This window comes from Mauremys mutica, chromosome 2 (genome assembly GCF_020497125.1).
Source record: "Mauremys mutica isolate MM-2020 ecotype Southern chromosome 2, ASM2049712v1, whole genome shotgun sequence".
Taxonomy (NCBI): Eukaryota; Metazoa; Chordata; order Testudines; family Geoemydidae; genus Mauremys; species Mauremys mutica.
Genome location: NC_059073.1, coordinates 24031877 through 24059514, shown reverse-complemented (window position 1 = coordinate 24059514; position 27638 = coordinate 24031877). Strand labels below are relative to the sequence as shown.

Genomic DNA, 27638 nt, shown 5'->3' with positions numbered 1-27638 from the left:
AGCAGGTGTACAGTCATTGATGACTAACGTGTGAACAACAGTAGCAGGTACAGGGGAATTCTACTTACAAGACAACAGAGCAAATGAGGTCAGATTTTATAAAAATAAAACTTATGCCAGAGGCAATGTATCAAACAGCTAAGATATATTAAATCTTCCCAAAAAGAAAGGCTCCCTGGCTCCCTCCTAATTCACTGATTTGATATTTTAGGACTGTCAGTGCTGAAAAATCTGTGATATGATTAGCTAACCAGTTGTCCTGGCTTTAGGGGAAACACCATTACTGTAATGGAAAGAGATTTAAGTCTTATTTGCAGTCAGTCTGGGCCTGTACGGAACAGCTGTTTAAAATTCTATGTAACCACTAAAGACTTGTGCTGCCAAAGTAATTTCTCAGGAAGCCACAAATTGAATTGTAACTTGAAGGCTGGTAAGTTTCTAAAAATGAAAAACATTTCTCTTCTTTCAGCAAAGGAATGTGGCTAAACTGATAGGCAGGGAATTGGGAGGAATAAGTAGAGTTAATAATGTAAACAAAAACTATTGAAGGGAGCTGCTAAAGAAAGTATATACTAAGACACATCACACACTTACAAAAGGGGATTTGTGTTGCTTTATGGATCCATGTAAATCATGACAGTTAGCACATGGTTCCTCCAAAGATTTAGGCTGAAGCCACTCCAGCATGTCGTATCCAATATTTGGTACATATGGTACAAAATTAAAAACACACTTCACATTTTTATCCCTATCCATTTGCTTCCTTTAATCTCCCCATCCCCACACTTCTACAGAAGGGAAAGCAAAAGCCAATGACTCATGTTGGCTGCAACGTATTTTATTCTTTTTCCAAGTTTCTCCCATTCTGGGGGAGCTCACTGAGAGGATCTCTAAAATCTGGGTTAGGTGGTCGAGAGGCAGCACCGCCAAAATGCAGCAGAAATTCGGTGGCATTTCGGCGGATTTTCCACCATCGCCACGGTCCTTCGTCTGGTACCTGCCAGACGAAAAGGTTGGGGACCACTGCTTTAGAAGAAATAGATTAAAGGGGACCCCAAATATTAATATGAATAAAATCTTCAATTAGTGCATCCCATTTATATACATATGTTAGTGTGACTGTCTTCCCACCATATGCAAGCACTGTGCGCCACCCTCTACTGGATGGGAGGTGTCACAGCAAGACCCAGACACCCTCTAGCACAGAGGTGGGCAAACTACAGCCCGCGGGACTGTCCTGCTCAGCCCCCGAGCTCCTGGCCCGGGAGGCGAGCTCCCAGCCCCTCCCCTGCTGTTCCCCCTCCCCCGCAGCCTCAGCTCACTCGCTCCACCTCCAGCGCAATGCTCTGGGCGGCAGGGCTGTGAGCTCCTGGGGCAGGGCAGCTGCAGAGCCCAGCCTGACCCAGTGCTCTGTGCTGGGCAGTGGTGGCAGCGAGGTGGCCTGGCTCCAGCCGGGTGGCGCAGCTGTAGCACCACTAGCACTCCAGGCAACGTGGTAAGGGGGCACCGAGCAGGGGGGGTTGGATAAAGGGCAGGAGAGTTCCGGGGGAGGGGGGGCAGTCAGGAAGGAGGGAGGGTTGGAGGGGGTGGCAGGGGGTAGTCAGGGGCAGGGGTTCCGGGGGCAGTCATGGGACAGGGAGAAGGGGTGGTTGGATGGGGCAGGGGTCGGGGAGGGGGCATCAGGAATGAGAGGAGGGGTTGGATGGCATGGCGCGGGTCCGGGGCAGTCAGAGGACAGGGAGTGTGGGGGGGGGGGATGGGGCAGTGGTCCTGGGGTGCAGATAGGAGATGTGGGCCGGGCCACGACCCCCTCCCAAACCTGCCCTCCATACAATTTATGAAACCCCGATGCAGCCCTCAGGCCAAAAAGTTTGCCCGTCCCTGCTCTAGTGATTGTAGTTCAAAGAATATGCACTACAGAGTCATAGATTCCAAGGCCAAAAGGGACCACTGTGATCATGTAGTCTGACCTCATGCCATAAAAACTTAATTACTCTCACAGTTAAAAATTTATGCCTTATTTCCAGTCTGAATTTGGCTAGTTTAACTTCTAGCCACTGGATCGTGTTCTACCATGCTCTTCTAAATTGAAGAGCCCCTTATTATATATTTGTTCCCCATGTAGATACTTACAGATGGTGATCAAGTCACCCTTTAACCTTCTTTTTGTTAAGCTAAATAGATTGAGCTCCTCGAGTCATCACTTAAAGGGATGTTTTCTAATCCTTTAATCATTCTTGTAGCTCTTCTCTGAACCCTCTCTAATTTATCAATGTCCTTCTTGAAATGTGGACACCAGAAGTGGACACAGTATTCCAGCAGTGGTCACACCACTGACAAATACAGAGGTAAAATATCCTCTCTACTCCTACTTGAAATTCCCCTGTTTATACATCCAAGGATCACATTAGCCCTTTTGGCCACTGAGTTTGCAATGGGAACTAACTTGACTATTCATCCTGACCACGAAGTGCTTTTCAGCATCACTGATTTCCAGGATGAAGTCCCCATCCCGCCCAAAAAAAAAAAAAAGTCACATAAGTATGGCCTAAATTCTTTGTCCCTAGATGTAGTCATTTTACATTTAGCCATTTAAAAACCCATACTGTTTATGTGTGCCCAATTTATCTAGCTAGCACTACTCAATCTGACAATTCATGGGTTTGGTAGTGTTCTTGAAATTTGCATGTGTGATGCCACTACCCCCACCTCATGAATACCTGCTCCTAGTTCATCGGCATGGGAAGAGTCACTCCACCATAATTACTATGATAATTTTCAGAGTGGTAGCCGTGTTAGTCTGTATCAGCAAAAAGAACAAGGAGTACTTGTGGCACCTTAGAGACTAACAAATGTATATGGGCATAAGCTTTCGTGGGCTAAAACCCACTTCATTGGCTGCATGCAGTGGAAAATACTGTAGGAAGATGTATACAGAGAGAACATGAAAAAATGGCTGTTGCCATACCAATAATTGATTAGTCTCATTATAGTTGGGATGGCAACACCCATTTTTTCATGTCCTCTGTGTATATATATCTTCTTACTGCATTTTCCACTGAACGCATTCGATTAAGTGGGTTTTAGCCCACAAAAGCTTATGATAATTTTGAGTAGTAAGAGTGCTATACGTCCATATTCCTCTTCTGATCCTTTCCCTCGCCTTCCAGATCACAGAAGCAGCAGCATAGCTGGTTGAATGCCATCCTAACCAGCTGGCTCTCTCAGCAGCCCATACAACTGACCAATAATGACCTTCAAAATGCTAACCAAGGATAATATCCAAGAGAAGGCAAAATATAAAATCCAGGAGAGGACATTAATCTGAGTTTGGAATAGGTTTAGTCACAGGACTACGTCCCCCTTAAACACGAACACAGATATGTATGTATTCTGCGTTCTTCAACAGTGCGTTTGACAGTTTGAGTTAGGAAAAGATATTACCATATTGAACAGCATGAGAAATGTATTTTGGTCTCCAATATGGTTGGGCAGGCTCCAGAGACCTACTCCTGTCCTAGGTCACATGACTAAACGACAACATTACTTCGATACATACTCACTGATCCAATCGGAGATGGCATCCTGACAATGATCCTGACACCTGCATCATGCCAATGGAATGCTACAGCAAAGCTCGATCACAGAAAGTATCTCATGCTGTGGTTTACTTAACACAGGTTTCTTTGAAGCCCTAACCCAGCATAGCACTTGCTCAAACTTATAACACACCCACACAGTCTCCCACCCAACCACCCTATTAGGCAGAGACAAAGACCCTAAAATTTCAACACAGAAGGTTTGGAATGTTTATGAGCAATTGGAAACAGGGTTAGAATGGAAGCAATTGTATAACCATAGCAACAGCTGTCTCACTCCTATCATCTTGAGATCAGTTAATGGCATTTGGGGGTGGGATAGAAGATGAATGGGATTTCAGATAAGGGAATACATGAAGGACAGGATGAGAAATGACACTGGAACCCCCACCTTTCAGCAGCTTTTCTATGGTAAAGTGGGGAAGAAAAAAATGCAAAATAGAGAAGAGCAGGCAGACAGACGTCACGCACAGAGCATACAAGCAAGCTCGCTCGTTAATATGGACATTCTATTTAAACACACTTCATAGTAGACAAGATGCTCTATATAAAGAGGCCCCACTTTACACAGAAAAGCTAGTAACAAAAAGCAATTCCTATTTCTTTCAGCTTTACAATAGCATTCAGAGAAGGGCCTGCACATTGCTAAATAGACTGGGCACTTAGCTTTGGTATGCCTACAACAGCCTGAGAAGAGGACTTCAAATCAGTCCAGTAAATTAAAAGATACGTGAGCAGCCAGGCAGTTGAGAGAGAGACAGGGTCCACTTGGGTGCCTGGGCATCACTGCTGATGAAGTACCCATCTTTTCTTAGCACTCTCTGGACAGTTGGTGCTGTACAGTAGAACACTGAGGCTAGAGGCCTGCCAGCCCTTGTGGCTAGCTACAGCCGCAGTTTCACCTAACTATGCAACAACTGTCTGGCCACATCAACAGGCTCTAAACAGATAAATTCAGATTCCACGTCTATTATCACTATAAACCTCTGGCACCAGGGGGCTGCCTCGCCCGAACACAACATTCACACTTCCATTTACGTTATCATTCTCAACGTTTAAAGCTTTTTTATTTAAAAAAGGTCAGCGAAAGCAGGGAAAGCCTCGGATGCAAGTTGATGCCCCATTCAAACAAGAAGTATTTAATTTCAGTCCAAATCACAACCATTTCTTTGTATTCCTGTGCCGTAAGTGCAGTAATGAAACATTTTACAAGCATATGTCATTTACTAACCTTGTCAATCAGAACACATTTCTATACTCAAAGAATTTAACAGTACTGTTACTTAAACGAGATTTCCTCATCACTGTTACTACAAACCAGTGCGTGGTTTCAAACCCCATACCCATACCCTTTAGGGAAACAGGGTACTGAAGTCTCTCAAACCTAGTAAAGGTACCTTTGATTTGGCTACGGTACTTCACCTTTCAACAGCCACCTAAAAATGATTATGAATGTACATACAGTATTATCATCATAAACACCAGTAGGTACCTGGAAGCAAAACTGAGAACCGTGGAAAAAAGCTTCGATTGGTGGATCATCTGTTTCCCATTTAATACAAAATCGGGTTCAAGTTTTTGGTCCTCACCTTTCAGAGCCCTCCAGAGGGCTGGCCAGGCTCCCCTTCCTCCCTCTGCAGGATCACAGCCCTCCCATGACAAGCATATTCCTCTGGAAACCATCAAAAACATTACACATGTGGCACATGGGCTTTCCTGACAACTGGCCCCTGATGGTGAAACACTCTTCAGGGACCAACCTCAGCAGTTTCAGAATGAGATGTAAAACCCAGTTTCAATCTCGCCTTCCCACCAACTCTAATAAATAAACTGAGCATTGGGGGGAGGTGGGGGGATCCTTTCAGCCAGAAGAGTTAGATGAGACAGGCCAATCGACCTATATGGACAAACCAATACATCGGTAAGGCACTCAGATACTACAGTTCTGAGTGCAGGCATTAATAACTCCCCAATGAAGAGTTAAACAAGCTTAGATATTTTAAACACTACAGGGGAGATTTTCAAAGAAGCAAAGAGCAGTCAAAACACCTTACTCGCACTGACTTTCAGTGAGAGTTTGGTGCTTAAAAGCCATTGGTGCCAATGATGATCATCTTCTAAATCCAATCACATTCAAGATAATCCACCTCATTCACACCAGTGTGACTGTACATAATTGTTTATCCAAAGAGTATATTTTTTGGGCTAACATGACACTCAAAACACACATTACGCCTTAAGGTGGGGTCATATATAGTAAACATAGTATTTGTAGGAACCAAAACATAGTATTATAGAAAGTAGCTAGTTATACAACCAGTAACTCATTTTGACACAAATATTTATACACTGCTCGCTAGGTTAGCAAAGAAGCTACAAGCGCAAGTCACCGTTACAATAGCAGTCACCGTTGCTATTTATAGAGGTTTGCTTTCTATTTGAAAATGCTCAGGAAGAAATGCATCCCTCTCATCCATTCAATATTTAACCCTAAAATATGTAAGTGGTTTTAAACCCACCTTTTCTGAGTTTATTTTCCATTTGCCAATTAAACCATTAATAAAAAGACGTGCATGAGACATTATCTAGATGTTACTAACTGTTTCCATACTACAGCTGAGACCATGGCTAATTATGTTAGTGATTATCAAGGTAACAGCATTATCTCCAATATTTTTCCAATGAGCCTGTGAAGGCAACACCATCCCTTCAAAATCAATGTAATGTTTTTGACCATCAGTACATTTCAAGAACTTGAACTAGAGAATACAAGCATTCCAAGTGAAACTACGCTTAAAATTTGAACAAACACATATTTATTAAAAAGCTGCTTTGATTTAACATCATCTCTTTCACTCCTTTGAAACCCCCATATCCCCTTTCAGTGGGAAAGACACAGTACGCTCTAAGCCCTTGGTAGAAAATTTTCTGACCATGAGCCATATCTTCAACTTCAAGATGCAGTATTTCAAACCAGGGGTGGGGAGGGGGTCTAATAATTGAAGCAGCAGAAGCCAATTTACTTTTTGGCGGAATAAGTCATAAGGCATTATCTTAACTGGATAAACGGGAGGTTTTTTTAGCCACCTCTTAAAACATAAGCAAAAGGGAAAATTGAACCATGGCATAACCACCTACTCTTGCACTGTTAACTCAGCACCAGTATATAGATTCATCAGCATTTCAGCACTTCAAATAAAATCACTAGGATAGATTGAACAGTTCTGCTATTCTTAGTGCAAACGATACACAGAAGTCCATCACTCACATCCCAAAATGGTTTTCCCTTTTAATTTTCAGAAGGATTGCAGGCACATAAGAAAAATGCCAAAAACAGAGTTACAATTCCATGAAAACTTGGAAGTTTACCAAATTTCTATCCAATTTAAGCACTAGGTCCCGTTTCCACATTCCCCAGATGAAAGGGTCCTGCCACTTTGGCTCCTAGATTCATACTAAACACGATTTGTCCAACATAGGAGAGCATGAGCTGTTCATTTCAGCTAAGGTTTTCAAAAGTGACTAGTGATTTTAGATCTCATTTTCCTGAAGACCAAACTGAGACATCTTAAAGGACTGGTTTTAAGGAAGGGCTGAGCTCTCCCCACTGACAATCAGGCTCCTGTGCAAATAAGGCCTCCGACTTGCTTATTCGTGCATGCAAATATAATAAATGCACACTTTTGGTGTGGACCTGCCTCCTTTGGAAATTTAGCCTAAAAATGCCTATTCTTGGCTACACCATTAAACAATCTGAAATGCCACATGTGCCGCTGTAATTAACTTCCTTCTGCAATGATTTGTTAATTTCACATAACCTAGCTAACCAAATCATTAAATAACCCTACCATTAAATGCATACATCTCTTTGGTCAACATCTATTTTTCCTCACATACAATAGGTTACGTGGAATTTCTTATCCTCCATTTCTGTTTCTATGGTTACATCCTTATTTTAAAAAAGTGAACACCGATTACTTAAACCATGTTGTGTGGACAGTTATTATTGGATGGATGTAGAGGATCAGAAGAAGCCAAAACAATGTGTATTCTCAATCATACAGTAACAGATTTATATTTTGTTTCCAAAATGACTAAATTATAGCATTTCCCCCAATGCTAAAGATACTAGGCTGCAGTTTCAGCACTACTGCTCTTCTGTGAACTTTCAATTATCTCTAAAAATGGCACCAGCGACTTAGGGTGTGGTAAGCACAACAGCAACACAACATGCTTTCAAAAGGCTACTCATCAAAGCCACCTTTCGGGGCAGAACGGTACAAATTCCATAATTAAGGTGATGCTCAACCCAGGAAAATTATTATTCCTGCACTCGGTAACTTCTTTTCACCAATTAATCATCATCATGCACAGGTCTTTTTTTGCATTTTGTTCTTTTTAAAAGTACGTGAGGAGTAATTAAAAGAGATCTGCTTTCAAAACCATATTAAATTCTACTTTAACCAGTCCTGATGCAATTTGTGAATTTGCTGTTGAACTAATTTGTTTCCCGTTAAGAATAGTTGACTGCATGAAGAAAAACATTTCACATATAGTCTGAGTCAATATATCTCTTCTTCCTCGTCTGCCTTCCAAATATTATATTGTATATTAGAATAATATTCTAATTAAAACTGTTTGAAAAACAAACCATGGGCAAGTTCTTCCCTGGTGTAATGCAACGGAGTGACACCAGAGATAAATTTGGCTGCAAGTCTAGTTGCTCCACATTTCATGTGCAAGTTTGTTTTGAACAGATTAGGAATCAGTTTCATTATGACAAATTTTAAGTTCCTGTTTACCTCCCCTGACTCTCAATTTACTGTGCACAGACTGCAGTTGTATTAGCTTTAATTCAGAGGCGTTAAAGCCATTTCTTGGAGCAAACGCCAGGTCAACTCTGCGCTGCGTGCACTGCAGCTTCCTCTTAAAAGAATGAGGAAACTGCACCAGGCTACTTTTTCTCCTCCTTTTTTTTTTTTAAAGTTATTCTTGGTTCACCGTTTAACACAACCCTGTGGAAGTTAAAGTAATGCAGTGTCACTCAAAGTAATTACTAACAGTTAGATGTACTCTACAAAGAGTTAAGAAAAAGGATAGATATAGGCTTTACCAGGCATTAAGAAATGCTGAGAAGTAACTCTTACACTGAAAAATTACCCCATTTGCCCAGAGATCAAAAGCCAAAGAGTGAGCCATCACCACTAAAACATCCTAATGGTTTGTTATAGGACAGGGAAGAGAATCACTCTTCTATATAAAACAAAATATTGTAATAACTGATTCTCTAGCTAATAGTTTTTAAATAGTTAAGACTTGAAAAAAATGGCAACATGGCAGTGTAGATTATCTGAGAGAGCATGCAGATACAGTGGAGCAGAAGGAAAGTTCTAATTTAACACCTGAAAAGATGCAGAAGTAGGCAATGAAAGTGCCAGTTTACCTTTTGCAGACTAGAAAAACAGACAAAGCTCGGTGGACTCTGACAGCTGGCAGCATTTTAAGGTTACTTAGATCCTATCTGCTCTCGTTTTTTGTTTGTTTGGAAATCTGGGCTGGTTTGGAGACCACACACATTTCTTATATTAAGTGTATTTCTTTACAAAAATTATTAGAGAGACTGATCTAAAGCAGATCTGTTCCCAACTAGAGCCCAGATGTTGATAGTGGGATCATTCTTCATGCAGAGTCAAAGCCAAGATTCCAGACTCCTGTACATGAGGATCGACAGGAGATTAAATAAAAGCTGTCTTCAGCATTTTCATCCTATGTGCTATTTCGAGAAATATGACTTCATACTTGTTTGTTCTCGAGTTGCACAGATGTACTGTATCAATTCGCATTACTGGAAGAAGATAAGTAGAACCAGTTTTAAAACCACTCTTGACTCCATAGTTTGAGAAGCACGAATTTGGACCGTCAGCATGTTTTGCTGCATAAGCATGGGGGTTAAAATACTGATAAAATTAAGTTTAATCAAACCATGATCAGATCTGAAAAGAGATGTTTTGAATTCAAAAACAACCACCACCAAAAAGCTATGACGAGCTACTGAAAAAGCAGTTGCACTTATTTCCATGTTCTCTAGCTACCTTTTAAGTCGCCGGGCATTCCAAACTCTTGCAAACAATACATCTTGCTTTCAAAACCATAACAGAGAATCACAGAACAGTTGAAATGAATGCCAGCTAGACTACTTTTCACCACTTCCAATGTAGGTGATCCCAGGATGTCTAAAGGGTTGATTCGCTATGCTGAAGTCCTGCTTTGTCTCTAATGAAGAATGAGCTTTTAAAAGGGAGAGCGCTCCTTGCTTTAAAACGTATTTTCCCCTACTGCTGTCTCTTAAAAACTATTGGGGACTGTCCCTGGTTCCCACAATGTATCCTTATAGCTTCCCTCACTTACACTCACCTTGCACATACACAAATTCCATTTACCACTAACTCGAACACAGCCAAATGATCAGAACTTATGCCAAATTCAGTAATTACTTTTGGAACTCCATGAACATCTTTTACAGTAAAACCTCATTAATCAACGCTTCAACAATCTGCATGCAAAAATAGCAGCCTCTCTCACCTTCTCTAAATTTTAAAAGCCCAAAATGGTAGTGATACATTTCTAAGACTTTACTAAATATGTCATAACGTATCATGAACTATTAAGGAATTAAAACTAGAACTGTCAAAATAAATTGGGTAGATTCTGATACACTGTCCTTGCGTCATTTGTTTTCATTATACCTTACAGATTGCAAAAATGCAGTAAATTACTGAAAGTCTCCAGTCATTAGTACAAATGAGTGAGGTTCTTTGTTATGAAATGCCAAATTCACCTAAGACTGAAACTTATTATGCATTTGTCTTTTAAAGTCATGTTTTGTTCTTATTCCACTAGCTGCTTAAGCTGACATTGTAGAAGGACAACTATGTTATTTGCCATGAACTACATGCCATAACATCTCACTTATAAAAAACATTTGGATTCACAAGTGCTCACAAGCGCAAACAATCCCTCCCTCACACCACCCTCCCCCCCCCCCAAATAAAAATGTAGTGCTAGGCTACCTAGGACTTTCAGAATTAGACACTAAACAAAAACTTTTGCAATCAGCCAGAAGCTTCAGTTATAGTGCCTTTCCTGTAAGTCTGTGCTGGAGGTCTAGAAACAGGCCCACTATATTTTATAATCAGGATGGAGCTTGTCTGAACTACTAATCAAAGATGCATGTTTCATTAAAGGCTTACAAGAGAACTGCAAAGAGTTGTGTTTCACATTAGCTTACTCCAAATAAAATTATTGTTAAATTTAAAAAATCTTCAGACCTGCAAATGCAAAGCAAGCAGGTCTCTGTACACAAATGTACACCACAGTGTACAATGCAGAAATAATTGCCCCAAGATTTAGATGACCTTTAATTTCCATGGGTATAATCCCTTTCAGCCAAGCATCTCGCTCCTGTGAGATGAGGAAGCTGAGGTAACGTTAAATCAGTTTTTCAAATGATGCTGAGCGTGCAGAGATAAACTGGGCATCAAAAGGTTTTGCAATCAGAAAAGCAGGAGTTCTTACAAAAAATATACAAATATACTAGAATAACTATTAGCCCCCACTATCACAACTGCAGTTCAAGAAGCATAAACATTTTCTGTCCTCCTCATCCTGCTACAAGAACACTTTTTGATGTAACCTAGGTTTTCATTACTACATCTTTTATGTAACTTTACACACACCAAATGTAGATAAGACTGCAGTAAAACAAGCAGCAACATTTTTATATGTACTCTAATCCTCTCTAATATATACAAAATATTGTTTTATAAATCTGTTGCTGCTTGTTTTACAGTTATATTAAGGTAAGTAATATTTGTGGAGTCAGAGCGGAACTGAGCCTGCATGTATGATTACGTAGAGGTAGGGCTCCACCAACTGAAATCATCCTCTCACAGGTCTTTTGATACCTCTGCCATTGTGGGTTTACTGCAATTCTGATGGGACAATCACAGAAGACTTGATCAGGTATTCCTCAAGTTCTCATTCTCTGGAGAAAGAGCATTCTCTAACTGTGCTTGGCCTCACTGCCATATTGTTCCTACACACGTGACAGTCCAGATATTATTTTCGCTGAGGCCAACCGTCTGTCCCTCAACAAGGGAAGAACTTTGGAATGGCTACAGCCAGATTTTGTTGGGTGCTTCTCCCTAGTTGACTGCCCCCTTTCATCTATCCTCTACTGCCCCTGAATTGACTGGCAAACTACCAGAAAGACCCATGTGACCAAAAAAAGCAGTAATGCACAAGCTCAGTATTAATCATCCGTTCTTAACCACCCTCAAAGCACTTCAAAAAGATAACCCTCACAATTCTAGAAGACAGACCGCCAACCTTATTTGTCAGCTCCTCTCTCCAACCAGCCACGGTGTAGGAGGTACCCGACTGTAGTTAGGGTAACTGCTATTTACTGGCAAAGAAAGGAGGATTCAGCATGCACGGTGGGAGAGAAAAGACTCATTCGCAAACTTTCTGACTTCTTATTTAGCTCCCCAACCTTGTCCATGGAGAAAAAAAAAAAAGTGTTCCAAATTCTTCCATGCAGATCAGTTTTTCCTCCAAATAGACCACCCTCCTATAGAACAAGGATCCAGAAGCTTTGCGTACCTTGTTTGGCCAGGGATTTTCTACTGGATTAAGAACAAGTAATGCAAAGCAAGATCTACTAAGCTGCCTTGCCAATACCTTCCATCTTGTAAAGTGCAAGACTTGATTGAAGGAGTCCAGCATAGCTAATTTATCCCCTTTTTAAACCAAGACCTAGACAAAACCATAGGGGGAGGGCGCAATATGTATGTGTGCTACAATAGTGCAAGGTTCATGGTCCTCAGTGCGATTAGACAAACATACAAACCATACTGCCAGAGAACATAAACCAGGCACCTAGCCATTAAAGGTATTACTGTTTAGAAAACCAAGGGCATAGTTACTCTAGAGCTGGAGTTCTCAAACTGGAGGTCGGGACCCCTCAGGGGTTCCCAAAGTTATTACATGGGGCGGGGGGGGGGGGTCGCGAGCTGTCAACCACCCTAAACCTCACTTTGCCTCCCTCATTTATAATGGTGTTAAAATTAAAACACTTTTTTATACATTTATAAAGGGGGTTTCACTCAGAGGTTTGCTATGTGAAAGGGGTCACAAAAAGTTTGAGAACCACTGCTCTAGAGGATGGGGCTCGAATTTGGAGAAATGGCCCAGCTGCTTAAATATGTGCCAGAAGAAAATCATCTTTAAAGGTATTATTTCAAAGGTATTTTTATATATATTGCCATCTCAATCTGTCAGTCTGCATAGAAGTGCTGGAGAAATTGTGAAGTGAGAGGCAATTTTATCCACATATGGTGGACATATCCAATTAAAGATTTCTGGGATGATTCAAAACCACATATTACAAGCTGTTGGACAATTTGTTTTCAGCTAGAGCAAAAATGTGGCAGTTAGTTGGCAATTTTCCAGGGTAATTCCAAGTTGCAGGACACTACACTCCGCACAACCTATACCTAAAGGAGCTAATAAAAAATTAAGGTAATTCGTTCTTCACCCAAATTATCAAATTAAAATAAATCTGCCAGGCTTACTGTTTAAAATACATCACAGAATACACCTTGACTTATTTTTAATTATTCCAGCTTTAAAGCGGCAACGTACAGGTTTTGAAAATGGGACTGTTACTCAGATATAGCTGTGCTTGCTTAGAAGGAAACAAGCCTCCCTATAGTCCAGTCCCTTCCTGCAGTGTCAATGGTGGGAAGAGGGGTAGAAGAGCATATTGAGGTTCAAAGGTAGCCCTGTTACAGTATTTCAAAAAGCTGCTTGGGTGACAATCCTACCAAGTAATATACCTCAAGGCACTCTAAACTGTCATAATTATCATCGTTACAGGCAACCTTGTCTCAAATCGAAATGCAGCATCTCTACATGTGTTCAAGCCTCTTAATGGGCTCCATTGATGCTACAGGAAAACTCTTATCCAGGGCACTGGCCAAAGTACAACAGACCTCTGAGGTCTCTGATAAGAAGTAGGAGAATCAGTTTGTTTCAGTGCATCTTATTGTACGAAAGTAAACCAGTGAGGAATCCGCAGATGCATCTACACGTTGGGCAGACGTGGCCTCATGTTTTCACCACAGTCTGCTTTCTTCACTCACACTTCTCTTTGGCATTTTCTGTTCTGCTATTCTCGATGGCTTTAACCACAGACCAACAGGCCTGACGCCATCCTGATCTATTGGCAGCAGCAGCTTCCCATGTGTTCGGGTCAACTTTGTCAGCTTTTAGGTGATCTTTGAGAGTGTCCTTATATTGTTTTCATTGGCTTCCCAGGGTATGTGCTCCCATTTTCAACTGCCCATAAAATATGGCTTTGAGAGTCACATATCAGTTTTCTTGCGGCTGACAGAGTCCAAATCACTTTGCCGATCCAGAAAAGAAGTCGATTTGATGCTGCACGTCTTCAATGGTATGCGCTACAAGTGCACACTCATCAGCAAAGAGGAACTCTCCACAAAACAAGCCCCGGCCAAAGTACAGCAGTGCTATCTGTGTCGTTACAAACCACTTCGCAAAATAGGCACTGTTCTTAGGCATTTTACAAGCCATTAGAGGTCTGAAGCACACCAGCCAGAGAAACTGCCAGCACCTTTCTAGGAAGGAGAGTTTAAAAGAATATAAAAAATGTTTTATTGTTATTTGTAACACAACCTGCTAATGCAGGGCCTCAGGCACTGGCATACCTTGATCCCTCCTTTGGGCAGACGTGGCATATAATAGTCTAGTCTGCTGTGAGCTGTAATACTTTGGTCTAATTTCAGTTGTGGGGCTTAGTGTGTGGGTGCTGGTGGTCTCTGACATACAGGAGGTCAGACTCGGTGATCTGGTGGTCCCTTCTAGCCTTAAACTCTATGACTGAAGATTACTGTACTATTTAGTGCTTTTTGTTTGGTTTCAATTTTATGTCAAAGATGCTTAGAGGCTGAGATAGGCACCCTTTTGTATGTAAATCAAAATAAATACAGCTGAAAGATGATTCAGCTGAAAGATGCATTCAACAGTTTGTCTAGTCTGTTGATCTGTAATCTCTTTCCTCTGATTCTATGGGTTTTTCACACAACAACAGAGGATAGAAACATAGGAATGTGTAGCTGTAAAGCCATAAACTCTGGCAGGGGACTTGAGGCAAACACAGTACCCTAAAATAATTGCATTTTTTTTATTATTGAAAATGACTAGATTTCTATTTCTACATGTCCTTTTTAAAAAGTCTTTTGGTTAACAGTGATTAAAAGTTGGCCTGTTGTGTAGAAACAAAATAAAACTATCTCCAGAATAACAGGTACACAATATTATTCTGTACTATCTTGCTCATTTCTGCGTAAGACTGACGTCACCAGTAGGGAAGCTATTTTGTGTTTCCAAACCAATCCATGTCCACTACATGGCATTGTTCGTAGATCTCCAGCAACTGCACTGCCACCAGTTACAACAAGAAAGAAAGTGTGAATATAGAAAAGCCACTACCTACTTCACCACCATGGTGTCAGCTAACCCCGCTCACAGCAGCTCTAGACAATATAATTGCATGAACGCTGACTGCCAGCACCATTACTACCAGCAATGAAGCTGCAGCAATACTAGAGCAACAGTGAGAGACTAAGAGAAATGCCAGTAAGTCCCATGTGCTGCTGGAGTTTCTAAAATCCCAAAATACACTACAATTTGGCGAAGGAAGAAATGAAATTAGAAAGTAAGACGGGTGGCCATGTCAGCACTGCTAATGCTAAAGCAAGTGAGCTCAAACTACTGCCCACTGCTAAACAGAACCTGTTGGTGCCTGTTGAATAAAAACCTACAGATCACCTTTTATCCTAAGTTTATACTAGTGATTAAAGCAGGGGAACAAGATTCATGGGTTCCGTTCCCACCTCCGTCAAGGTGCTGTTTGTTCCTGTGCAAGCCATTTAATCTGTGCGCCTCAGTGCGACACCACTCTTTATGTGCCATGTCTGTATGAGGTTCAAGTATAAAGGGGGGGATGTGCGCCTCATAGGTGTATGTGAGAATCAGTCCCTTAGTTCCAATAACTGCTGAAAGGTCCTCACATGGAAGGAGTCATACACAGCATTTTTTTTTTCCATTTTAAAAGTCTCTTTCTGTTATCAACAAGGACAAGTCTCAACAAATCCGCTTGTACTTGTTTGGTCAAATCACGTCAATTTTATTCAAAGGAGAGGCAGCTCAGGGACTAGCACATTTCCCATCAGGGTCTTCAGTCTCATGAAGTCTGCACACTCCTGTGCCTAGCTCTGCTGTAGGACAGCAATAGTTTGCTTGATTCTGTGGAAAGCCATCAGTGTCCTCGGCATTTAAAAATCTATGAATCACCGCTGTGCTTCAGAGCCCTTGCACAGTTCCTCCCACAGGCTCTCACCAGCAACTGCAAACTGCAACTTGCTTAAATCATGGCCCAGTTTTATTTGAGGTGCAGAATGAGATGAAACAGGTAATTAGCCAGGGGAGAGGAGCACAGCTAGAAGGGCTACTCTGGGCCTGTTAGGAATGTAGGCCATATTTACAGGATGGGGAACTCTTATCCTAGGAGCTGGTGACTCTGAAAAAGATTTGGAGGGGTGCGGTGGAGAATCTGCTGAGCACGAACTCCCAGTGCAAAGCTGTGGCCAAAAGGGCTGATGCAATCCTTGGATGTATAAACAGGGAATCTCAAGAAGTAGTAGAGAGGTTATTTTACCTCTGTATTTGGCAGTGGTGCAACTGCTGCTGGAATATTGTGTCCACATTTCAATGGTGTCCATAATTCAGGAAAGATGCTGGTAAATTGGAGAGGGTTCAGAGAAGAGCCATGAGAGTGATTAAAGGATTAGAAAACATGCCTTATAGTGATAGACTCAAGGAGCTCAATCTATTTAGCTTAACAAAGAGAAGGTTAAGGGGTGAGTTGATTACAGCCCATCAGTTTCTACACAGGGAACAAATATTTAATAATGGGCTCTTCAGTGTAGCAGAGAAAATTATAACATGATCCAATGGCTGGAAGCTGAAGCTAGACAAATTCAAACTGGAAATAAGGCGTACCTTTTTAACAGTGAGAGTAATTAACCATTGGATCAATTTACCAAGGACATAGTGACTTCCCCATCTGTGGCTATTTTTAAATCAAGATAGAAAAAACATCCAACCTAAAAGATCTGCTCTAAGAATTATTTTGGGGGAGTTCTATGGCCTGTGTTATTCAGGAGGTCCGACTAGATCAGGAGTAGGCAACCTATGGCACGCGTGCCGAAGGCGGCACACGAGCTGATTTTCAGTGGCACTCGCACTGCCCGGGTCCTGGCCACCATTCCAGGGGGCTCTGCATTTTAATTTAATTTTAAAGGAAGCTTCTTAAACATTTTTAAAACCTTATTTACTTTACATACAACAATAGTTTAGTTATATATTATAGACTTATAGAAAGAGACCTTCTAAAAACATTAAAATGTATTACTGGCACGTGAAACCTTAAATTAGAGTGAATAAATGAAGACTCGGCACCCCACTTCTGAAAGGTTGCTGACCCCTGGACTAGATGATCGTAGTGGTCCCCTCTGGCCTTTTAATCTATCAATCTAGGAAAGATACAACGGGTATTACATTTTCAAACAAGCAAGAGGAGTTAAAAAAAGATGATTATTTCAACAGTATGGAGCAGGAAGGTTCAGGAGAAAGGGGAAATAATATTTTGTATATTGAAGGTTCTAACATGGCAGTCACCTGTCCTTCCTAGTCAACATGGAATTCCCTATCCCACCCAGGCATCTCAATCCTTCTCGAGTAAAGCAAGACCTATCCTCCTCACTCTGGGCCGATCACTGGGAAATGTACAAGCACGTTTCCCACTTAGCACCGCAAAGAGTTCATCCACATGTTACTACAGATGGATATACAATGCAATGCCCCAAAAGGCATTCTACATTCCATGAAGTCGAAAGACAGCAGTCCTTTTGATCCCAGATCCACCCATCTGAGTCACACAGGAATTAACTGACAATCATTAATATTTGTGTCATACTGGGCCTTCTTTATGTCATCACTGTTTAGCACTCTCACTGAAGCCTGCCAAAGTAGAGGCCTAATTAATTGATAAGCCACGTCTAGAAAGCTCTCATTCAAACTAGAGATGCAGTCCCTTATGTTCCTGCCAAAACAATTCTACTCCCACTCTCCTGTCAGCATGATCAGGTCTAAAACTTATAAATAAAAAACAACATTAAAAGGTTTTCATCTGAGTTAAAAGTAATTTGAGATTTCTCAAAAAAAAAATCCCAAGAAACCAGACTCCCTGTAGACTGGTTTTTTTTTAAATGTCATTAATTAGAGATAACATCTTTAGTTGCTGAAATGAAATCTAAAAGAGTAAACGGAAGTACTAAACAGGAGGTAAGTTAGAGAACTGAAGTGTTCTCTACATTTATTGCATGGAAGTTTCAGTGTCTAAACATATTGTTTTCATTAGTATCTTGTAATAAAAACCTGGAGTGAAGGGAACTAAGATAGGGCAGTGGAACATTGACAAGCCTTTCAAAGTTGTCTAGTTTTACACCTGCTTTACACAGCCAAATCTAGTATGAAATCTATCAGAAAGGTCTGCCTCCACTAGGCAAAACACCTGGGCTTGTTAGCGCTCACGACTGTGGTGCACTTATTTGTGGCTAGCCCTAACCCCATTACCCAGAGCTAGAACAATCAGGGTCCAAAACACCTTGCTTTTCGCAAACGTGACCAGTAACAACCAGATTATTTTTCAGGTTGTATATTTATGGGTCATCTAGTTTAATGCAAATATATGGACGATGTTGCTTCTCACCACAGGGCGTTTGTGCTTCCAAAACAAGGAAGATACCCACAGATGCAGGTAAAGGACAGAAAAGCAGCACATAAAGCCTTGCTGAATAAAATGTGAGCTCTACCATTTGCTCAGTAGAGCTACATGAACCAGGCATTAGAAATCTGGCCAGAAATGGGGAACAATTACCAGTGTTTACCACCCACCCCACCCTCAAAAAATCATATGTTCTCGTTGTGTTCTCAGGAGTGGTGAAATTTACAAATAATTTAAAAGAAGCAAAAGAAAGTGGGGAGAGCTTTAAAGATAAAGCAGAGCATGGTTGCCAGCCTTGTGGGGCATTGATGGAAAAACTCCCAGTCCGACATACATCAACCACTGCATCCTACAGGTGACTATGGGGAAGACACTGAGCGTTTATTTAAAAAAAAAATACTCTTATCCATTTCATGAATTAATCCACAACACTAAGTAAGAAAATACTCACCCTTTTAACAGATGGAGGAAAATAAACTAAGTGACTTGCCCAGAGTTAATAGATTTTTAAGGCCAGGAGGACCCACTCTAATCAGCTAGGTCACAGAGAGAAAGAAAAATGTCAAAGATGGGATTAGAATTTAGAATTTCCTGGCACCCAGCCTTTTGTTTAAACCAATCCGTTCACTCCTCTATCCAAGAGGAACCAGAGACAGTTTTAGCTTGCCGAGCGTTGAGTCATTTGGTTAGGCTGTTTCCCCTTTTGAGAGAGACCTGAAATACCCTTAACTAGAAATTACTGTGATTATATAAACGGATGTTCCACTGTCAGATACTGTTGGCATGCAATTTAAAAATAAAAATTTACACACAACCTAAACTCAACATATCTCCTTAGCTAGGTTGCTGTCTGGCACACAGCACGCCATTATGTGAAACAGCTAAAGAAAAGGTTCGTATATTCCTCGTGTCCTTTCAACCTTTTCTCTTTGCAGCTCCTGGAAGCAATGAATCAAAGGTAAACTGAACTGACTTGCCCCATTTCATTTCCATGCAACTTAAAACCACAGCGTTAATATTTAATGTTTACTCCCATTGGTCATGGGAAAGCTTTTTACATGGGGAATGCACTTCATTTAAAAAGGGAAACATTTACATATTAGAGGAAATAATTGTAAAGAATGATGCTAATAGCACCTCCTTGCCTTATTTTCCACAACAGATTTCTTAAAGTTTGATGACATTCTTTAAACAATAAAGCTGCACTACCTAGGATACCGGGAGAACCCACTTTGCAAGCCAGGCTTCCTATTTTTGCAAGTGCAATTTATCTGCCAAGACTTTAACTCCTGGTGAATTACTAGAGAAAGTATGAATTAGACATGAACAAAAACAATTCTGGGTATCATTTATTGTATGTGCAAAACGGTGTACATAAAAATGGAAGTCGATTTTGAAAGTCGGGCTTGAATATTTCCCATACAAAAGGTGGCATTAAAATTTAGGTTTTGAAGCACTGGGTTTTTTTTGGTAGTACACTCTGATCTGAATGCAGTAATGTATCAAACAGTCCACGTATTGAAGTGAAAGGAGCAGTGAGGTCTTCCTACTTTAGTCTTAATGAATCAGTCCTTCCACAAGCAAGGGGAATGCTAGATCTTCCTGCCAGCTCTGTCCAATATCCACCAGCAGCACTCAAGACAGGCAGATAAATATTCTTAAAACACACACCCATTCAAGTTCTACTGCAAGGAAGTTTATGTACTCTAGTACCATGCTTCAACAGGCAGGCTTTGTTCTGACCAAGCAACAATTGCTTCGAAACATAACTCTTCTCTCAATTTCCAGAGCAGGTTACTGTTCACTTATACGGTGCATGAAATTTCAAGTCATATTACAGTACCATCAACATTTTTCTTCTCCACTTTAATCATTTATTCACAAAAACCACCCTGCTTATTTAAAAAACCCTTCCCTCGCCTCCCCACTCCCATTTTGAAAACTACGTTGCACTCACAAGCCGGCTGCCTCCCAGGTGCCCACTTGTGGCTCTGGGTTGCTTTGCAGGCAGCCTGCCTCAGTTTCCCCCATTCGAGAAGCTTCTTGAACTCCACACAGACCTTTCTTGTCCATTCACCACCCCTTTTCAGGAATGCGAGTTGATTCACATAAACAAAGCTCCAAAACACAATCCATCGGTTTTACACTCTTGACAGGTCAATCCCAGGCTTTTCCTGTCTGTAGTCTCAGGAGGGAAACCCCATGCTCCAGGTGTTTCTGCTGGAGCCAATTCACCCTACTTCTGAGCCTTCCTACCTGAGGTCTTCCCTGCTTTGGCAGGTCATTTCCAGACCCTAACTGGCTCTAGCTTCCAAACCCCCTGGGTATGAGGGTCTTTCCTGCAGAAGTCTCTCTTACTTCCTGCAGTTTCCTAAGCTTCTGCCTTAACTGTAGCCAGCTGGTGCCCTTTATAGGGAAGTACCTAAACTAACCCAGATGTGCCTCTTTAGTAACCAGGGTTGGCTAGACCCAGGCCCTCCAGCCATTAGGGGCAAGCCACCCTGTTACAGGCTTTATCAATTAACCACCACAAATCTGTACGGTGCCCTTCTATCAAGTGGTCTGGAATGGGCAGAGTATTACGCTGTCCCTTCAAAGATAGCTTTCATTTCCCCAACTGCAGGCTAAACGTCCGTTTGCTTAATCACGCACGCCATTCCCGATTACACTTCTCACTTGGGCTCCTCGTTGCACAGCCATGAAGTACAACATGTGAACGCTTTACCTCCGAACCAGCATGTCTGAAGCCCCCCCCACACACACACACACCACACATCACACACACAGAGTACATATACCGCCACCCAGCTCTGACAGCAGTGCTGCACCAGCAGCAGCACAGAAGTAAGGGTGGTAATGTGAAAAGTGTTATTCATCAATATCACTTTTCCCAGCAGACTTAGCACCCCACTGCCACCCATTCTTCTGCTCTGCTGCTGCTACCCTGGACCTGACAGCTGGAGCCCTGCGCCTCCGGGTGAAGGATTGGGGAGGAGGGAAGGAGAGCCCAAATCTATGCTGCCTCCCAGTGAGGGAATGGAGGGGGAAGAAAGGAGATCCCAAGCGGCGGGACTCCCGCTGTCCCCAATATCCCCGCCTCCCAGGTGTGCATGGCCCTTCTGCACAAGTCCCAGCCACCCGAGGCTGACAGCCAGAGCTCTTACCAAAAAAATAAAAAGCACACATCTCACACACATCTCACACACACACACACACCCTTCACACATTCCTGTGCCTCCTCTGGGCATCACAGTTAGAGAACCGCTGGTTCTCAACAGTGATAATCCACCATAACATGCTTTATTCGCCTGTTTATCAAGTGATCTTTAGCTTTAACACATGAATTATTATAAATAATCTACTAGACTTGTAGGGAGTGTGTTATGTAAAAATAATGAAGTCTTACAGCACTCGGCTTAGCACCCATTTGCTGGGAAGCAGAGAAGAGACTATCTCTGCACTACTATAAGGCATGCAGATTCATAGAATCATAGAAGATTAGGGTTGGAAGAGACCTCAGGAGGTCATCTAGTCTAACCCCAACTAAATCATCCCAGTCAGGGCTTTATCAACCCAGGCCTTAAAAGCCTCTAAGGATGGAAATTCCGCCACCTCTCTAGGTAGCCCATTCCACCACCCTGCTTCACCACCTTCCTAGTGAAATAGTGTTTCCTAATATCCAACCTAAACCTCCCCCACTGCAACTTGAGACCATTGCTCCTTGTTCTGTCATCTGCCACCACTGAGAACAGCCGAGCTCCATCCTCTTTGGAACCCCCCTTCAGGTAGTTGAAGGCTGCTATCAAATCCCGCCTCGCTCGTCTCTTCTGCAGACTAAAGAAACCCAGTTCCCTCAGCTTCTCCTCCTAAATCACGTGCTCCAGCCCCCTAATCATTTTCATTGCCCTCCACTGGAGACTCTACAATTTGTCCACATCCTTTCTGTAGTGGGGGGACCCAAACTGGACGCAATACTCCAGATGTGGCCTGACCAGTGCCGAACAGAGGAGAATGATCACTTCTCTCGATCTGCTGGCAATGGTTCCACTAATGCAGCCCAATATGTCGTTAGCCTTCTTGGCAACAAGGGCACACTGTTGACTCATATCCAGCTTCTCGTCCACTATAATCCCCAGGTCATTTTCTGTAGAACTGCCGCTTAGTCAGTCAGTCAGTCCCCAGCCTGTAACGGTGCATGGGATTCTTCCGTCTTAAGTGCAGGACTCTGCACTTGTCCTTCTAGAACGTCATCAGATTTCTTTTGGCCCAATCCTCCAATTTGTCTAGGTCACTCTGGACACTATCCCTACTCTCCACTGTATCTACCTCTTCCCCGAGCTTAGTGTCATCTGCAAACTTGCTGAGGGTGCAATTCATCTCATCACCCAGATCATTAATGAAGATGTTGAACAAAACCAGCCCCAGGACTGACCCCTTGATTAACAAGCTCTCTCAGCAATATCAACCAACACATGCTGTTCAGTTCTGACACTACCCCCTTCTGAGAGATGGCATTAACAAGTTACCTGGAAACATTTTATTGTTGTCCAAAAATACTCAAAATCATGACTGCACTAAACTAATGGCATCACGTGAACAGGCAAGTTAATATTTTGTATTATGGATAACATAAGGTCAATTAAACAAAAAAAAACAATAGGAGTATTTTTTCACACAATGCAGTCACTGTGGAACTCCTGGACAGAGGATGTTGTGAAGGCCAAGACTATAACAGGGTTCAAAAAAGAATTAGATAAGTTCATGGAGGATAGGTCCATCAATGGCTATTAGCCAGGAAGGACAGGGATGGTGTCCCTAGCCTCTGTTTGCCAGAAGCTGGGAATGGGAGACAGGGAATGGATCACTGATGATTACCTGTTCTGTTCATTCCCTCTGGGGCACCTGCCATTGGCCACTGTCGGAAGACAGGATACTGGGCTAGATGGATCTTTGGTCTTACCCAGTAGTGCCATTATTATGTACTTTAAATAAAGGGCAAGCAACCTCAATTCTAACTTTGGCTAGATGGCCGTTCTTATGAAATCTTATTCTAAAAAGCGTGATTATCCATATTTTTATACTCAAATATGTTCAACTAGCTTTCAATTATAGATTAGAATACATGTTCACACCTCAGACTATGTTGCTGATGCTACAAACTTGGCTGGCAATAAGACTGCCCTTGACTTTAATTCACAATATCTGGGGAACTGTTCACATCCAGGTACCATTCTGCATTGGGTATGCCCACTTCTTTGAGCCATTCTTCTGACTGTATGAAATATTCTCTGCTCAGGGATTGTTACTCTACTGCAGGAGACTATTTCTATGTTGTATTCCTCTTCTCACAAAAATGGAGTTCTACTCTATTAAGATAGAGTACCTCTATTAAGGTACTCTTAAAAGATACAAACATATTATGGGATTCCATCTTCATCCCTCAGACCACAACATAATAATTGTTCAAGAAGAACCAGGATATTTTCCAGACTGCCAGCACCACAAACCCTGGATTGTGAAAGTCACCTCTGTTCTTGTCTCTTTTCATTCTGCTATGCAACCCCATTACAACTTAAAACTGCACATTTGGAAATGAGAGCAGAATCTGGCCCTGCAAACGTAACTTTGTTAACAATGCTGTTCACTATACACGGCAAAATAGACTCCAGCTCAGTATCAGTATGTGACAGCTGTTATCCTGTGGAGAAACAGCACCCATTCCTAGCCTTACATTTCACTTTGAGATGGGTTGAAGTGATGCCCAGAATATAAGAATATTCTGCCATCAATTCTCACTGTATTCTTCAATCCTTCAAATCTATGGCTCTTTTGGCAACATCAGAAACATACACGCTGTCAACCTCTGATGCAGGCATTCTTCAGAATGCCCATTTTCAGATTGCAGTACCCATCTGAGGTGCATGCACTTCAGTTGTAGCAAGGAGAGCCCATTCCCTATCTTCTTGGCTGTAATCAAACATTTGCACAGGATTGCATGGAACTGTGAAATACGCTCTTATACAACTCAGAAGAAAAGCACCAGCCAGCTCCTTGATATTAGTTTCTATAGTAACCAGTCCCTAGGCCCAGGCGCTCACAGCGGGGGATAATGCAGATTTCAATTTTACATAGCAGTAAATGCTTCAAAAAGACAGAGTTGCATAGTAATTGTAAGCACTGGCATAGCAAACAGAACCACCCCATACAATTATCCCATGATTCTGCTACACTGCAATCCAACAGAACGTTCCCCCACTCCCTATTATTTTTCACATGGTTATCTACAACCTTTGCTAGGGCCGCTGCTGCAAAATGGCAGCATTTCTCACCAAGGTCTTTATGAGAATAAGAAACGTGCTCCCTCTCGTGTATCAAACAGTGCCAAATGCAATGAGATTTAACTGAGTGTAACCCAATCATTCACGGAGATTGGGTCATTTTTGAACCAGAACTCGCCTGCTAAAGGCCAAATGAAACAATCGGAATGGGGGGCAGGGGGAAATCATTCACTACAGAAGTTTGCCCTTTTACACCCGCTCTTCCTAGAAAAGAAGATAAGAGAGGTTCTAACACTGAATTGAAACAGCAGGACGATCACATTATTTTAACTTTCATGCGGTTTTACAGGTTGGACTTCATTAAGTAAGGGAGTGGAGCGGGAGGGAAGGGCACAGAACAATAAGTCACTTGTCCTAGGCTGATACTAGTTTTCTAGTACAATTTGACAACCGAAAGGGCTCCCCTCTCGAGGGGCTCAGAATTCTGCATCCAAAAGGTATTTCTACCCCAGTATTGGCCAAACAAGACCAGAAAACCGCGTAGGCTCTAGCTCCAGGAGACGCCTCATTTTAAAACAAACTGACACTTGCACATAGCAACAGGGGCAAATAATTGAGCTAGCAACACCCAACAGCTCACAGCAAACAGAAGGACAAGAAAATACAGGAAGTTGATCTATTTTAAGCAAGACCTCAGTATTACCATACAAATGTATAACCTTCCTCCGAGCAGCAGGCATACAAATGTGGGACGAATCATATCAGTAAGCAAACTGCCTGGCGATGAGAACGAACACGAACACCCACCCACACCTCCCCACACACACACAAAATTGCAACACCTCTGCAGGAAGGGTGCATAAAAAGAATTGACATGGCAGAGTTTAGCCTCTAGGGAATAATTAAAACAACATCAGAAACAGTAGCTCAAGCATCCTTCTGAGAGACAGACAGTATATCACAGAGGGGGAAAGCCTGTTAGACCATGCAAATGCCACGGGGTCTTTTGTTCAAGGATTAAACAGAGCCCCATTGTTCTGGATGTGCAATTCTCAATTCTAGACTTCCAAGGCTTGTAATCTCACATTTGTTTGTGTCCTTTATGTTGTCAGAAACAGAATTCTGTCTGAGGGGAAAACCTAAGAACAAACCTGTATTCCAGTCCAAAGGGTGTATCTTTATAATGTGCCACAAATACGCTGCCTTGCATCACTCAGGACTGATGTAAAGGAATGAAGAGAGGGACAAATGGCTTGAAGACGTGATAAAAGGACATACTCCTATGTCAGTGGTCTGAATCTTGCCTGGGTTGATACAACAGCTAAATGAAGTTGCCAGCACAAAGCTGTGCTGTGACTTGCAGGAAGCAAGTTGACTTTGCTAATCCGACTTCCGGTGGGCACATTCTACTGTTCACTAAAGCTACCATCACAACTGTCACCCTCAATCTCAGCAGAGGGTATGTCTACACTGCAATTAGACAGCCGCGGCTCGCCGGTGCCAGCTGACTCGAGCTCGCAGGGCTCGGGCTAAGGAGCTGTTTAATTGCAGTGTAGGGGTTCAGGCTAGGGCCACAGCCTGGGCTTTCAGATCCTCCCACCTCTCAAGGTCCTAGAGCCTGGGCTGTGGCCCAAGCCCAAACCTCTACACTGCAATTAAACAGCCCCTTTAGCCCGAGCCCTGAGAGCCCAAGTCACCTGGCACGGGCCAGCCACAGGTGTTTAACTGCCGTGTAGACATACCCAGAGAGGCCAAGGAGTGAACTGCCATGTAGAGACTCAGCTGCCTTTCGTCTCGAGAGGTGGCCTAAGCAGGCTTTGGGTGGGACATGGAAAGGCAGTTTGGGCAAGCATCGCCAGCTGCCTATACAGTACTTTTATTTGGGCAACATCTCCTGGGCCACCAGTATAAGTCTACCTAGATAAATTCATGGAGGATAGGTCCATCAATGGCTTTTAGCCAGGATGGGCAGGGATGGTGTCCCTACACTCTGTTTGCCAGAAGCTGGGAATGGGAGACAGGGGATGGATCACTGATGATTACCTGTTCTGTTCGTTCCCTCTGGGGCACCTGGCATTGGCCACTGTCGGAAGACAGGATACTGGGCTAGATGGATCTTTGGTCTTACCCAGTAGTGCCATTATTATGTACTTTAAATAAAGGGCAAGCAACCTCAATTCTAACTTAATGGCCTTAAACTTATTTTTCCTATAGATGCCTTATGACAAATAGATTAAAATAAAACAAATACTGGTAAACTACAATGGAAACATCTCTTTAGCAACTGTTGCTAACCAACAGATTCACAGAGGGGAAAAAAGCTCTTTTGTTGTGGTTACTACAGAAGTAGGGTTATGCACCAATTACAGTATCAGTTTAGCACATCATGACTGAATTAGACTGAAAGGGGATCTCCAACCATAGGAAGATGGGCTGTATTGACAAGTAACCACCAACCAACACCTCAGCCACCACTGTTTTAAAAGTCATTCTCTCTCCCTCCCTCCAGTAAATTAGTGAAATGAGTGTAAACCACAAGCTGTTTAAAGATTATTTCATCTTCACAGTTCCCCAAGAAATTGGATTTTTAAAGGTTTTAAAATTCCAATCCCATCCCTTTAACACTTGTAACTCAAGAACAATTCCAAAAACCAGGCATTTCATTCCCAGTCCTGCAAGGAACAACATGTGGGCAGATACCTACACCTACAGGGAGTCCAATAAAGGGCACCGCATGGACACAGGGGTCGGTCCATAGGGCCTTAGATACTACAGTGCTAAGAAATACGAAAGTCAGAAAAAAAGCTGCTGTTATTGATTAAATAGCAATGC

The 27638-nt window shown here is 42.2% G+C and overlaps 1 protein-coding gene across 18 annotated transcripts in view; it reads right to left on the bottom strand.

The window, feature by feature from the left end:
- Positions 1-27638, bottom strand: part of MTSS1 (MTSS I-BAR domain containing 1) — a 175256-nt gene that overhangs the window by 105294 nt on the left and 42324 nt on the right. The window contains exon 1 of one of the 18 annotated variants that reach the window (XM_045004262.1): positions 3564-3582. The exons of the other annotated variants lie outside the window; for them this stretch is intronic. The gene's annotated coding sequence lies outside the window, so the exon portion shown is untranslated. Of the gene's footprint in view, positions 1-3563; positions 3583-27638 lie in introns of those variants that run through there. 18 annotated transcript variants of the gene reach the window in all.